At 44.7% G+C, this 16,198-nt stretch overlaps 1 long non-coding RNA gene across 2 annotated transcripts in view; it reads right to left on the reverse strand.

Annotated features, from left to right (window-relative positions):
* LOC115943244 (uncharacterized) overlaps positions 1 to 16,198 on the reverse strand; it is a 114,117-nt gene that overhangs the window by 89,638 nt on the left and 8,281 nt on the right. The window contains exon 1 of one of the 2 annotated variants that reach the window (XR_014138942.1): positions 3,294 to 3,356. The exons of the other annotated variant lie outside the window; for it this stretch is intronic. This is a non-coding gene — a long non-coding RNA (uncharacterized LOC115943244). Of the gene's footprint in view, positions 1 to 3,293; positions 3,357 to 16,198 lie in introns of those variants that run through there. 2 annotated transcript variants of the gene reach the window in all.

The raw sequence follows: 16,198 nt of genomic DNA on the forward strand, positions 1-16,198 counted from the left end.
TTAATCCCCATACATTACATCATTAGTTTTAGATGAAGTGTTCCATGATTCATTGTTTGTGCATAACACCCAGTGCTCCATGCAGAATGTGCCCTCCTCAATACCCACCACCAGGCTAACCCATCCTCCCACCCTCCTCCCCTCCAGAACCCTGTTTGTTTTTCAGAGTCCATCGTCTCTCATGGTTCGTCTACCCCTCTGATTTGCCCCGCTTCATTCTTGCCCTCCCGCTACCTTCTTCTTCTTTTTTTTTTTTTTTAACATATATTGCATTATTTGTTTCAGAGGTACAGATCTGAGATTCAACAGTCTTGCACAATTCACAGCGCTCACCAGAGCACACACCCTCCCCAGTGTCCATCACCCAGCCACCCCATCCCTCCCACCCCACCCCCCTCTCCACATGCTATTTCTAATATCTTTGGATCTGTCTGTCTGGCCTCAGATACACCCACTTCTCCGTCCCTGGGCCAGCCCATGTCACCTCAGTGTGCCACCATCTGTGCAGCTGACAGCCAGCGCTGCCTCCTCCCTGCCCCGGTGAGCATCTTGAGACCTGGATCCTGGGAAACCTCCCGCTACACTCAGTTTGTCATCTCTGGGCAGATTTCAATCCCTATGACTACTTTTTCCCCTAGGGCATTCGAATTAATTGTGAAAGTAAAATTTCATGAGACACTATATGATTGTTTTACTTATACACAAACATCTGGAATTTACAGCATTCTATTAAAAAGCAAAGAGAAACTGAACTCAGCTAAACAGACCCCTCTGGTTGGCTTGCACTATTTATTCCCGTTAAACACAAAACGTGTGTTATTCCAGTTGGCCACCACTCTGGTGAGGTATCTGTAAGTGAAACAAATCAGGTGACTGGCTTCCATGATGGTTTTCATCTTCTGAGGCATTGGGCTGGTTTCTTGTTATTACTTCGATGCTGCTGGTTTCAAGAAACAGTCTCTGGTACTTACTAATGAGTGTTATGGGGTGGGAACCGCCTGGGCTCAGAGGCCTTGGGTTCAAGTTCTGACGCTCTCGGTTGCTGGGTGGTGTTGTCTCTATGCTGCGGTGTCTCCATCTACAAGATGGATACTTACAGCCCTAAAACCATAGCTATTCATGGGTGCATGCAGATTTATCACCTTCTGTGTTGAAGATTCTGTGTTGGGTGTTGAGTATTCTAGTTTGCTTTGTTGACAAATAATGGTGGCCAGTTTAACGTCCATACTTAGAGTTGCTTCACAGCGTGAAGTGTTCATTCTGTCAGGATTGATTAAAAGTTCTATGTCTAAAGAATGTGCGCTTCGGTGCTACGGAATAAGAGAGAGTAGGGACTTTGCTTTTCTCTCTGACTTGAATCAACTTTGGCCTGTTTTTTATTAAGGTGTGAAAGATGGATGCCAGTCACTTAATTTACCTCAGATGGCACAATCCGGCTTGTACCAGCAGATGACCTCCCCTTGGAAGATACAGGACTTTTTAGAAAATAATACCAACTGGAAGAAAACAGAGAAGGCAAGAAATTTCTCTTTTGTATTTATTACATCCAAGTGAATGTTCAACCAAACTATAAACATATTTACCACAGAGCTATTGTGGCTTTTTTCCTCCAAAATGTTACCTGATTATCTTGACACAAGGCAATGTTACTTTATTGTCTGCCACAAGGCAAGGTCCCTCCTCTGGTCACCAACAAACCAACTTTATTTAGAGAAACATACTTGATCAGCCTCTTTTTAAAGCTGATTTTCCTGGAAAGTAGCTACCAAGTTAACTGAAACTGACATTTAACCAACAGCCAATAATGCAATAATGCATTAAAAAATATTTCCTGAAAATAAAAGGTCATTGTTGGCTAGATATTTGGACATTTTATAGACAGTGGCAACATGAGGCTTGGGTGCATTCTCTAATGCATATACGGTGGGTGGGATAAGAAGAGGGGTCAATTCTTGAAATACAATCGATTGCTATCAACTATTTTGAGTTACTAGCAAAAACAAATGAGATGCTTTCTGTGATCCTTGCAACATCTTGTAAATCGACCCCTTATCAGCATGAAGACCTGATGTAGTACTGGGTATCATTTATTTAGCAAACATTGATGGGAAGTCTCTAATGTGGCAGGAACAGCAGCTGCCACTCAGTGCTGGGGAGGCAAATGTGACTAAGAACTCATGAGCTCCACAGAGAGCCTGGAAGATAAAGAAGTTTCTTAGCACAGAGTGAGATAAGTGATAAGACATTATGCGCAGATGCACTTGGCCTGGGGGTCAGGGAGCAGTGAAAGGTCATCTCACAGAGTGCTAGAACTAGAGGTAATAATAGCTAACTAGAAGGGTACAACCCGAAATTGCAAGAATGGCTTTCTCTCATATCCTATTGGCCTGAACTTACTCTGGCGTCACCCCTAACTACAAAGGGGGCCGGCACGCGCAGTCTCTAAGCTGAATAGCCACTGCCCCCGGAAACACTGGAGTTTCTATTACTGAGAGGAGCAAAGAGAGAAGGACTATTCTGAAGGGGGAACAGGAAGCAGTTTCTGCTCCTGTCATTTTTTCTCCCAGTTCTCCTGAGATATAATTGATGTATGACATTGTACTAGTTTAAAATGTACAACATAAGCATCTGGTATGTTAGAAATATTCAGTATATATTGCATATATTCAATATGATCAACATAGGAAGTCTAGCTGGCATCCATCGCCACACAGAGTTACAATTTTTTTTTTCTTGTGGATGAGAACTTTTAAGATCTCCTCTGTTAGCAACTTCAAAATAGACATGTAATACAGTCTTTAAAAAAAAAAAAAAGATTTATTTACTTATTTTTAGAGAGAGAGAGTGTGCATAGGGGGTACGAGCAGAGGGAGAGAATCTTTCAAGCAGACTCCCCACTGAGCGAGGAACCTGATGCGGGGCTCAGTCCCACAACCCATGAGATCGTGACCTGAGCTGAAACCAAGAGTCCGATGCTTAACTGACTGAGCCACCCAGGCGCCCCCATATTGTTAACTCTAGTCACCATGCTGTATGTTAACCCCCAGGACTTCTTTATCTTGAAACTGGAAGTTTATACTTTTTGGTCATCTTCACCCATTTCACCTGCCCCTACCTGCCTCTGGCGACCACCAATCTGTTAAGTACTTGAAAGAATGACAGAGGATTACTTAGAGCCTCAGGATTGGAAGCACATCCAGAGGTCGTCTGATAATCTCTCTGGGGATATTTGGACCTCGTCTTCAATATTCTCCTCCTTCCATCTCCCCCAGCACTCTCGGGTGGATACCTACCTTTCTGAGAACTTGCAAGGGTGGGGTTTGTTTGCAATACTTCTGTTCCAGGCACATTAACTGAAAAGAGATGAGCCCTGCCATTAGAAGCTAACATCACCCTGTTTATATCATCAGTTCTCAGAATCTGGATCTTACAAATGAGAAGTGACACAGTAATGGGATTAATGCATCAGCTAATGTAATGGACTGCTTTAGTCAAAACTAAGAACCATTCAGGGGAGGTATGTGAAAACCATCCATCTAGTAAGGAAAATGTTTCTTCTGAATCCTCAGCAAAACTGGGATTAGAAGGGGACCACCGAGCTTTAGGGTACACCCCTTGGAGGTTTCATTCCAGACAAGAACTGTGGAATGAGCTTCCCCATGGCCCTGGTTAACTGAACTCCAGGATGAGCACCACAGATAGAAGCTAAATGACTGCTGAGCCCCCTTTCCCTGGCCTTGCCCATCCTCAAAGGAAACAAATGGACTAAGTGGCTAAGTTCCTTCCATCTTTTGCAGATCTTCCCTCTGCAGAAAAATAGGAGCAAGAAGCTTAAAGGCAAGATATGCTCCTTTTTTAAAAAAACCTTTGCTAGTCTGCATATACCTTGATGTATCTATCATTTAATTAAAGCAATTTGACATTCTTAGGTGTTTTCTTTAATGGCACACACATACTTCAGTTTCTCATAGGCTGTAAAGTAGGGTATTATCAGAAAATCTGGCACAACTTTGGATGGATTGTGTGCATAGTTTTAATTGAATTCTCATTTTATTTTTAACTTCTAGAACAGATGGAGTCTGGGGACCAAAATCATCCCACTCTTCCATAAGCATGTGAAAATGAGTGGCTGTGATCCCATCCATCACTTGACCAGCGTTATGTAGATCGCCTCCTCTCTGCCACATGTCTGGGCTGGGAATAAGAGCTATTTTTGTTAAAAGATACCTGTTGTGGGACTAGCCCTTTAAAGGTTTCAGGGGACCTCGATGATGGTCACTGCTAGATTCTAAACAGGTAAACCACAAGTAGGTACAGGACATGACGATCAGGTGGAGAAGGAGAGAAAAGTACTGAAGGAGAGCAGGACAGTGAACAACCAGCAGGCTGCGGCTGGATGAGACCACTGAGGCCACTGGCCGAGCGCAGGGAGGCAGAGCACCAGTGTGCATAAGCCATGTTGCTGGGGAGGCCGGAAGGAGGGGCTGTTGCAAGAGTACCTTGTGTTGGCCCTCCTTGCTCAAGGAATGGAGAAGGCTGCCGGCACAAGACAGGGCTCTGAAGAATAGCTGGAAAGAGGAAGTAAGACGCTGGACCCGTAGTTATTTTATCTGAGCAACAGCTTCTATGCCAGAGCAATATAACAAAGCAAGGCATGAGGAACCTTCTAGCGGGAACCAGTTACTCCGCAGGTCTTCACTGGCACCTCTCTGGGTGGCAAGGAGAGCGGCTGTAAAACCAGAGGAATATTTATGGGGCTGAAAGACAAGAAACCTCTCTCCTCTGGAAGGAGAAACGGTGGCTCAAGCTCACTCTAGGAAGACTCCTGGGCCAGGAAATGATCTGGGAATGGGAGGAATGTCCCAGCCTGGGGCTGTTTCCCATCTTCCAACCTCAGTCTTGCAAAATGGGTGACAAGCCTCTCACTCCTCACCCTCCTTTCCTGAATCACGCTCTGCAGGAAGAGCATGCGGACCTTTGACGCTGACATGGCCGTCCTCCTCCCAGGCACAAGCCACCTGAGGGTCTGGCCACCGGCAGGTCTGGGGCTGCTGGACACCCAACTCAGCTGACCCTCTCCGGCAGCACGGCTCTGCTTGGGAGGGACTTCAGCCTGCTGTTGTCGAACAAACGCTCCCTTAGCACTGTGGTGCCAGGCACTGTTGATTTTAAGCACTTTACAACGTTAACTCATTTCAAGGGCACATTTATCTCCGTGAGAACAGAGAAATGTATGGGGTTTTGAACCATTATATTATTCACCTGAAACTAATATAACACTATGTTAATTATACTTGAATAAAAAAAACATACAAAACATCCCTCTCTGCAATAGGTAATTTTATTCTTCCCATTTGACAAGTGGGACAACTGAGGCACAGTGAGGTTGAATAGCTTGCCTAAGGTCACATGGCTGGGCGCTAGCTTCTCGAGTGGGTGCTCTGTCTCAGAGATCCCGGCAGCCCCCCAAGGCAGCACAGCCCCACCCAGCCTTCCAGGGGGAAGCAGCAAGTTCCCAGGCACGTGTCCATATATGTTAGCTCAGCACTGTCTCTAAAATTCCTACATTCCTGCATTGGAAGTGTCCCCCCCATCTTTCTCTTTGATTAGGACCAAATTTCCCTTTTGCTCCTCCTCCCTTACTTCCCCTTAAAATGAGATTTTTGTTGGTGATAATTATTTGGGGTGGAGGATCCTCTGGAGCAGAAAATTGTCACCCGAACAGCAAGTGGTTTGCCCTGCGTTTCAGGAGGGCAAAGAAGTGAGTGCTGCTTTGTCTTAGAAGACACTTTAGATGTGGCTCTCCGGGGTGCTGACAGATGTGTCCAAGAAGCTTGCCTGATGCCACACTGTTTCTTTTTTCCCTGAAAGTATTCAGTTAAGCTCTGCTCGGAAAGGAGAATCTGCCCTTTCCCTTACCCCTGGGGCAATCCACAGGACAAAATCGTCAGCAATGTGTCTCATGGTCTGAGCTATTCCTCCGGAGAGCCCAGGCACACTGGGGTGGGGGGATGGAGCTGGGGAATGTGTGCTTCAGCAGAGGGTCCTCCATGGGAAGACCCCTCGGAGGCCTCTCCACTACCTCTCCCTGCAGTATTCTGGGTTTCCGTGGGTTTCTCCAGAGAGAATATGTACACACAGCACCAGCCACACACGCACACATACTGACATGCTCAGTAACTTTGAGAGCATAGTCTAGGAAGGAGAAGAACAGCACCTGGAAACACTCCTCCCCACCCAGCCCACCTTGGAGAGAGCATTCTAAGGGGAAGTCACAGAGGTCCACTCCTTTTGTAAACCATCTACTTCAAACCTCAACCTCAAATGGGCCTACCAGCCCAGCAATGGTACTCCCTACCCCAATCAACCACATTTGGCTACAGAAACACTGAGAAGAAATAGAAAATCCAAAACTGAGGTTTGTTTTTAAATCCTGGGTCACATTAAATTCTCAGGCCCAGCACCTTTCTTGCTGAATCTATACACAAGGAAGGCACTTGGTATGCGATTTATCAGATCCTGTTTAGAGCAAATCAGAAAAGGCAGAGAAAGGGGAGAAGAACTTATTCTTCTAAATCAGCCTGTTTGTCTCTTATTCCTACTAATTGGTGAGATTATGGGAGGCAGGAGCTATGCATGTGTCACCCAGGGCTGAATTCCCAGTTCCTGCTGCCTAGGAGGCACTTGATCGATATTTACTGAAAAGACAATGGCATGACTTTCCTGGGAATAACCAAGGAAGCCCACATTTCCCAGCACAACAGCCTGAACCATTCTCTTCTTTCCTGAATTCCCCTTTCAAGAAGCAGCTCAGAAACTACCTGGGCATCCTCTTGGGACTGACACCTCTCAGTCTGTGCACATGGATTTCCACCTGGGCCCAAAGAGAACCTCAAAGCAAGGAAGAGGTCATTGCAACAAATCACCAATCCCGGGAAAGACATATCACAAACTGCAGCCACCAAACTGATTCCCTAAAGAAAGAAATATTCCGAGTGGAGAGGCCAGACCCAAGTCACAAGCAGGAGACGTAAAGCAGTTCTTCCATCCCTGGGCACAGAATTCACACTGAGGTGTGGAGCCTGAGCAAAATCCAGAGGTGTGCAAGGTCAACTGAACATGCCCCAATTTACCTCTCATTATGTCAGACACATCCAGAACATCACCCACCCATTCCCTTCTCGAAGCTCTCCCCTCACTCTCAGAACTCCCCATTTCTGGGGCACCTCGTGCGTTCAGTTCAATTCCTTGCAGAAGTGAGAGAACGATCTTGACTCCTCACCAAATCCACTGAGTTTACCTAATTCAGTGTTTCTGGCACCTGCCCTTTCTTCTGCCCCTGCTAAGGTTTCTGGATCCTGTCCCTCTTCGGTCCTTCCTTGTGTATTCATGCCCTAGTTAAAGACAGTTTCTCTTGTCTGGGTTACAGCACCACCTGACCCCAAGGCCGGGCCCTCCCAGCACGCCCCTCTCTAGACAGAATGATCTGAGACACACACCTTCTTCGGTCCCTTAAGTAGAACCCAGTCAGCCAGAGACTCAGATTCAGTGCGCACACCCTACAACAACGTGCCCTCCAGCTCTGTCTCTCCTCCTCGTACTGGAGGCTCCAATAATGCCGGATGGTTTGTAGTGACCACGTGTGCTCGGCTGGTGATGCTCCCATGACTTGCTGTCTCTGCCAAACTTCTCACCTTCTTCCTTTAAATACTTTTGTGGCTTTAATTCTTTTTTTATTTACTAAAGTATTAAATGGACAGAGCTTAAAAAAAATCAAATAGCAAACTTCTGTTTCTGGTAAAATGTTACACTTTGTATACCCAAAACCTGGATGACGCAAAACAATTAGAAACACCGAGTGAAAACTCTTTTTCTTTCTTTCTTTCCCTTTTTTTTTTTTTTGCCTTAAGCGAAAGTTAGTTCTTGACTGCAAAAAATTACACTTTGTATCCCCAAAACCTGGATGACGCAAAACAACTAGAAACACTGAGTGAAAACTTTCTTTTTCTTTCTTTCCTTTTTTTTTTTTTGCCATAAGGGAAAATTAGCTCTTGACTGCAAAAAATTTAAAAATGTTTAAACACAAAGAATATCCTGAAATGAAATAACGTGAGAAAGAGATCACTAAATGAGAAACAAATGGTTGCAAAATGTCAACTCCCCTAAAGTGATCCGTGAAGTTAAGGCTAACCTCATAAAACTTTACTGAGTTTAACTTGGGAAATTTTGTTTAGTTTTTTTTGGTGTATATGTGTGTTATTTTAAAAACTAATAAAAATTTATTGAGGTAAATATTACATTACTTTGACAGATTTCTAATAGCAGCTCCTCACATATGGAAGTGGTCTTCACTGTTTTAAGTCTCCATGCAGTCATGTCAAACTTCCAGGGTGGTTTGAGCAATAGTGGATCTCTTTTTTCAATCAAAATATAACACTTCTACTATCTAATTCTGTAGAGTCCACTGATGTGGAAATACTATGTTCATAAGAAGTACATCAATATTCTTATAAATATATTATGAATGTATCCTATATTCTAGAACACCATCTTAGGAATTAAAATTCTATCTCACTTCAACAAGAGCAAATGTGGTATAAAGTTAAGTAACAGCAGTCAAACTAAAAAGAGGTAAGTCAAAATCACTTACAGAGCGAAAAAGCAGGAAAAGGTTCTGCTGAACCCCACCTGTGTGTGAGCCTGGATCACTGTGCCCTCATGGCTTATGTCCCTCCTGAGCACAGGTGATGCCCTGACCCTCTCCACCTCTGCCCTCTCTTGTTGACCAGCAGAGGCTAAAGGACCACTTGGAAGAAGGTGGCGTAGGGTACAGGGGAGGTCCCATGAGATGGGCCAGGAGGAAATGGCAGGCCATGTACTTCAACCCAGTGGCCACAAGGTGACCCCATTGTAAGGAGACCCCCTACCGAGACAACCCCTAGACATGGGGCTCCCCCTTGGGGCAGCGAAATGACCGGTGGTCTCAGAAATGTTCATGAGACTGAGGTGGTTTGGTCTTTGCCCATCCGTTTCACTTGTAAACTTTCACGATGACCTTCCTGTCAGCACTCATATTCTATCCAACTGAGATGTTGTTTTCTGGGCCCTGCTCATGCCCCAGAGTCTGTTCTAACCACCACCCCACAAGGGTGGCTTGGCTCGGGCCCCACGACCCCAGGACCTTTTCATCTGCAAGTGAAGCTCCCATTTTCCGACTGCACTTGCAGTGAGAATTGGACACAGTTTTCTAGGTTAAACGGTTGAGTTTGTTCAGCGACCCTGCACTTTTCCAAATTCTTCCAAACCCCGGAGATTTATCTAAATTATCTAACTTGTGAGAACAAGATTGCGCATGAGAGAAAAGTGCTTTCTCTTTTCAGAATGGGCGTTCAAGTCAAGGATTCACTTTCTTGGGGCAAGTTTGTGCATTGACTTTTGGCTACAGACTCAGCCGAAGAATGAGAAATATTAAATGAAAAGAGAGATATAAAAATGTTTCAGTGTTGGAAACTCAATAAACGTTTCCAGTTGGGTTTCATTCAATGGTTAAATGAGTCTGTTAGAGATCGCGTCTCTCAGTGGATGCAGAGACAGGTTTCTTTTCTCACAATGGGCAGGACTTTCAGGGTACTGCTTCCCAAGGTCTACTCTACATTGTGGGCAGCTGGGTTGGGTTTGGGGTCTTGGGTTTGGGGCAGAGCTGTATGGGATCTTAGGTTTGGAAACTGCCCTTCTGTCAACCCCTCTCCTGCACCACGACACTGGGAACCTGAGCTCTGAAGTCTCGATCAATGGCAGGAACTCTCCCGGAAGCCTGCAGCTGCTTGGCTCTCTCCCTGCACCACAGGGAGTGCAAATTTGGCAGAAGCTCCCCAGCGCATTGATCTCAGAATCTAATGGGGCCAATTATGACATGTCAGGCTCTGTTCTTTCTCCTTCCCTAGTATCTTCAGGCATTTAAAATACCCGTGAGCCAAATAAAGGGGTGTGCAATTGAAACCACCTTCCTGAAAAGCTAATGGGTGTCGCAGCCTCTCTCTACCCCGGAGCTTCCAACAACCTTGCTGTCAGCCCCACCCTCTCTGTTCATTCAGTGAGCATTTACAGGGAGCACGGCAGGTACGAGGCCAGTGGTAGGTTCTATGGGAGACACCTCTCTCTGGGCCTTCCTGTTGTCTGCAGAATCTTCTTTACCACTAATTTTTCCCTCTTTGGTTACTCTCAAAGCTTCTGCTGAGAGTTGTGCCTTTCCACAAAGATCGAGCCCCCCTGGAGGATGGCAGAACTGTGTGAAACGTTCCAAGCTGTGCTCAGTAGAAACATCCCGTTAAATCTCTCAGTCTTTATCACAAGAACATTACAAGCTGTTCCCATCATATGCAGTCCAGCCAAAGTGAATGGCGCCAGCAGCATGGGGCTTACCAGACACCCCCTGCCTACTTCCTCCATTTAGACTTAGACCTTGAGGGGATAAACAATGCCGCTCTGGCCTCACAGTGGTCTTGGCCATGGCAGCATGGGAGGGGTGTTTCTGTGTTCCTACAAGGTAAAATCTGCCTTACAGTCCTGTTCATCCATTTTCTCCCAGGGAGGGTAAGAGTTTTGTCAAGAGCTGCAGAATGCAAAAATATGAGAGCTGGTGTTCTTTAAACTTATTTGGGTTAAGTCTTGCAATGCTATCTCTGACTATGTCATTTAGATGCCTGCGGCCTCTGTTTCTCATGTAAACCGATGCTGGAAGTATGATAATACCTGACTTCAAGACTGGGTGTTATACGCAAACAATGAATTATGGAACACTACATCAAAAACTAATGATGTAATGTATGGTGATTAACATAACATAACAAAATAAAAAGAGACATTAAAAAAAAGATATACTACAAAGCTGTAGTAATCAGAACAGTATGGTACTGGCACAAAAATAGATACATGGGTCACTAGAACAGAATAGATACCCCAGAAATAAGCCCATGATTATATGGTCAATTAATCTATGACAAAGGGGGCAAGAAAATGCAATAGTGAAAAGACAATCCCTTCAACAAATCGTGCTGGGAAAATGGGACAGCTACACGCAAAAAGAGTGAAACTGGACCACTTTCTAACACCATACACAAAAATAAACTCAGAATGGATTGAAGACCTAAGTATGAGATCTGAAACCAAAACTGCTAGAAGAGAACACAGGCAGTAATTTCTCCGACATCAGCCATAGCAACATTTTTCTAGATGTGTCTACCGAGGCAAGGGAGACAAAAGCAAAATTAAACTACTGGGACTACACCAAAATAAAAAGCTTCTGCACAACAGTGAAAATATTAACATGCTTTAGCAAGGCTCCAAGCATCATGCCTGATACAATATCTGGCACTTCATGTGCACTCAAAGAATATATTTATTGAATAAAGACATGGGTTAGGACATGAAACATTGTGCATAAGAAGAGGATTATACGTTGGACGTCAGAGTATGAGTTCGAATGTCAAAAATACCTGAGGGACAACCAGCATAGATGACCAGTTGATAGCTGGAAATGTGAATCTACAGGTCAAGATAAAGATTGGGGAGGCTGCCCCTCTTCTGGGAAGCCCACCTGTGGTTCGCCCTCCCCAAGCTCATTGTGATATGCTTGTGTCTATCTCTCACAGTTATTATCTGTGATGATTCCCATTTATCTCCATCTTGACAGTGTGGGCTCCTTTAAACCAGGGGCTATGTCTTGTGGACCAATTTTATCCCCAGGACCTAGAATGGTGCATGGTATAAGGCAGAGGCTCAAGAATGTTTGTTGACTGAATTATCAAATGATGGCTATTTTTGAAAAAGTAAATTATTTTTCAAATCCTAAGCATTGGTTCTTAACCTACCCTCTCCCCTTACATCCAAATTTTGACAAGATCTGTCTATTTTGCTCCTTTCTCTTGGGCCTCATGAAGCTTACCTGGGCTATGGCAATAGCCTCTGTTGGATCCATCTGCTTCTAGTCTTGCCCCTGCTCCCAAATTCATCTTTGACTCTTCTCCAAAAGTGACTATACTAAATGAAGATCTGCTTCAGGTAACTTTTCAGATTAGAAGCCTGGAACAGCTCCTCATTTCTCTTGAGATAAAACCCAAACCACTTCCTGAGGCATGCAGAGCCCTTTAGAATCTTGCTTCTGCACACTGGCCCCCCCTGCAACACCCCATTTACCAGGCTCTTGAGTCAGAGAAGCTTAGGTTTCCAGCCCAACTACTTCTTCACAAAAGTTCAAGGACAAGTTTGTTCATCTGGACAGCAATTTCATCAACTACAAAATGGGCAAGCTACCACAACTTATTTCTGAGATTATAATGAGGATCACATAAAAAACAACAACAACAACAAAAACATGCAAGGTGCTTAGGAGGGTAACTGGTACATAGTGAGGGTTTAACAAATGTTTGCTATTACTTTTACTATTATGGACACCCTTTTCAAAATATTTCTTGCTCACTCTCCTTTGTGTTCTATCATATACTATTTCTCCTGTCTTCTCCTCTTTGTCTAATTAATTTCTCAAGATTTAAGATTTAAGACTCAACTCATATTTCATTTAATCAAAGAGGCCTTTCTTGAGCTTACCATCCTGGGTAAAGTTTTACAGATTCCTCAAGAACTATTTGCCTACCTCTATTTATTCCGACGTTTTATAAGCAGTTTTGGTTTTGTTTTGTTTTTAAGTAGTCGCTACACTGGACATACAGCCCAACATGGGGACTGAACTCACGACCATGAGATCAAGATCTGAGCTGAGGTCAAGAGTCAGACACTCAACTGACTGAGCCACCCAGACGTCCCATAAGTAGTTTTCTATAGTTAAGTGAATGAAAACGAGTTATTGGACTCATCTACCTGTTCCACTATACCATGACCCTCACAAGCAAGAGGACATTTCATATGGTATCTAGCATATCACAAGTATTCAATTAATGCTTTATATAGGGAATAAGGAAGGGAGATAGGAAGGAAGGGAAGGAGGGGCCTTTAAGAGAGGTAGGGAATATGGGAGAAAAGGAGGTCTTGGCAGGAAGTCCTCCTTTTAACAAATTAAATAATGTTCAATTCTAGAGATGCTGAGATGATTAGCAAACAGACAGGTTTTGGGGCTGGAGCCCAGGAGAAAGACCATGGGCAGGTAGAGACTTGGGAGATGCAGTGTATATGGGTGGTTGAAGGCAGGAGAGTAAAGGCAACTGCCTTGGGAGGATGTTCAGAAGCAGGAGAAGTCAAGGAAGGATTGATTCCTGGGGGACACCAATATTTAAGGGGCAGGCAAAAGCATGCCCAGCAAAGGAGAATGTGCTTCCTTCCCTGAACCTAAGTGTGGTTTCAAAATCTCTCACTTGTGACCTGAATAACTAAGAACATTCCATCTCTCCTTCAAGGGGCAACAAACTAGGTTAAGTAAATGTTATTGAGTCATATGCCAAACAGCTGTGTCCTTTCCCCATCTGATTTCTCACCACTGTTCCACAGGAGACTTGGCCAAGTCTCTCCTCTCTCCCTAATCACAAGTTCTGTTCCCCTCCTCCTCCTCCACCCCACTCTTCAATCTTGGAGTCTTTCCCTATGCCAATCTTCCCATCTGAACTGTCCTCACTCTTCTTTATTTATCCAAAATCCTCAGCCTCCAATGCTTTTCCTGAGATCTGTCCCCTCCATGAAACCTCCCTCAGTCATTCCAGTTCACAGAGACATCCCTGTTCTCTCATGTCTATGGATTTGTGGTACCCACACTTACACTGTCTTGTTTGTTGGCTTGGTTGTTCTTAAACTGACCCAACAGCTAGGTTGGTGCTCCTCCAGAAAAGAAGCTATGTCCTAAGACACAGTCTCATGTCTTAACTGCCCAAACTCATAACTGGACAGTGTGTGCACAGTCTTGTCTCCCTTACTCTGAGAGCTCCCACTCTGAGAGTGTGGGTGGTCTGGCATCATCTGGATGAACAGGATAGCTACTGAACGGTAAAAGCTCTCCTGTGGCCTCAAAGAGTTGAAACACCTTCTAGAGGGTTCAATTTCCAGAGAGGTAGCTCTTTCAAAGTCAAAGTTAGCAGAGATAATTCATTCCTAAATCAGATAATTCAGTTAAGATCAGTCAAGTGCAGGGCAGAGAAGGGATGTTGGCAAACAATGTTTTCTCTTTTAAATGGGTTAAGTTGGTGACTTACGGACCCAAACAGGACTCTTAATCCTGATAACTTTGGAATCTGACATACAAAGTCTGGCTATTGGGGACAAACCATGCCTGTGGGCTGGGGAAGAGCAGGCTGGGTGAGCTCCAGGTAAGGCTGCTCCATCTGGTCATGGAGGAGGTGGGAGATGTGGCCTCTTGGCTGTAGCTCTCTCCTGGGCCCATATGCACACTCACACTATGTGCTAAACCAACAACAGGCAAGTCCCTGAAACCCAGACCTAGGATCAGGCCTCACAGTTGGCTTGAACTCTAATAAGTTCATAAAACAGTTTTCATTTCTTATGAAAATTCCTTTCAGAATGACCTATTTAAGGCCGACTCAGTCAGGGCCAGTCTTGCTTTGCCTCAAGTCTTCACTGCCAAGTGGAGCACATGTCCAAGGAAGAGGGACAATCACATTAGCCTCCACTGGACGGTGATGTCAGTGTGGCAGGCAAGGTACTAGGGCATTTATGAACACTACCAGTGCCAGGAAAAGTGGGTGTCGTTACCTCCCTTTTGCAGAGAAGCAAACTGGTTAAGGCAACCTAGACTTGTTTTCAAATACCAACTCCATCATTTTCATTTAAATCTGTCCTGAGCACTGGGGCACCTGGGTGGCTCAGTCGTTAAGCGTCTGGCTTCGTCTCAGGTCATGATTCCAGGGTCTTGGGATTGAGCCCCGCATCGGGCTCCCTGCTCAGCGGGAAGCCTGCTTCTCCCTCTCCCACTCCCCCTGCTTGTGTTCCCTCTCTCACTGTGTCGTCTGTCAAATAAATAAATAAAATATTTAAAATAATAATAAATAAATAAATCTGTCCTGAGCACCTACTGTGAGCCGAGCATTGATCTAGGAATGCCACATCAGTGAATACGACAGAGCAGATCCCTGCCATCACTAAGTTTATGTTTTATAGAGGAGTGGAAGGGAAGGGAGGGAGGGACCGATCAAGCAAATGATAAGGTAATTCTAAATAGAGCAATTATAAATAATAACAGAGGGGTGGGGTTGGGAGAGGGACCAGTAGCCACATACACTTTAGATACTAATGTGTCCTGGGTCACAAACCATTTATTTGCTAGAAAAAGTTATTTAACTTCTCTGGACCTCGGTGTTCCCATCTGAACAGTGGGTATACTAATTGTGCCTGCTTCATGGTCACTGAGGGATTAGGTGAGCTGTGAAGTCCCAAGCACACTGTAGGTACTTGACAAGTGCCGGCTCATTGTTACTATTAGATTGAATGACTCACCCCAGTTCATCCCACTTACGGGTCACCTCCTGCCTTCAAGGACAGGGGACTGGCAGCAAGGGCTGCCTTCTTTTTCTTTAGGCTTAGAGGAAGCATACAGGCTTTAGGGCCAGAAAGATCTGAGTTCAAAACCAGCTCCATCCCTTACTATCTTATTTGTGGATGTTTGTCATCTGTAAAATGATATTACTACCACCTATCTCTCCAAACTGGTGCATAGATTATTCACTCATGAGATGAACATTTACTGAGATCTCACCAGGAACTGTCCACATTTAGTGCACTCAATAGGTAAGTTTCCCCCTTCCTGATGATATGAAGGCCATAAAACTAGTATAGCCCAGGTTTTTATGATCTGGTCTCCCATGAGTTCAGAATATGGTTATAGTACCTGTTGCCTATGAGGCACTGAAAGAGAACGATGGCAAGTCTGGATAATGCCATCATATCTGGTGGGCACGATATTCATTCATTTGACACACATTTCTCAAGTGTCCTTTGTCTGCTATGTCTGAGGGTGTCAAGATGACCAGAGCTCAGTCCCTGTCCTCCAAGTCTCGTGGTCTAGTGGATAAGGCACACTTAAGAACAAAGGATGGCGAGGGGGCGGAGCAAGATGGCAGAGGAGTAGGAGACCTGGATTTCGTCTACTCTCAGGAATTCAGCTGGAGAGGGATCAAACCATTCTGAACACCTACAAACTCAACAGGAGATCGAAGAAAGGAATAGCAACAACTCTCTGAAC

This window comes from Leptonychotes weddellii, chromosome 11 (assembly GCF_054177405.1).
Source record: "Leptonychotes weddellii isolate Sample4059 chromosome 11, ASM5417740v2, whole genome shotgun sequence".
Taxonomy (NCBI): domain Eukaryota; kingdom Metazoa; phylum Chordata; class Mammalia; order Carnivora; family Phocidae; genus Leptonychotes; species Leptonychotes weddellii.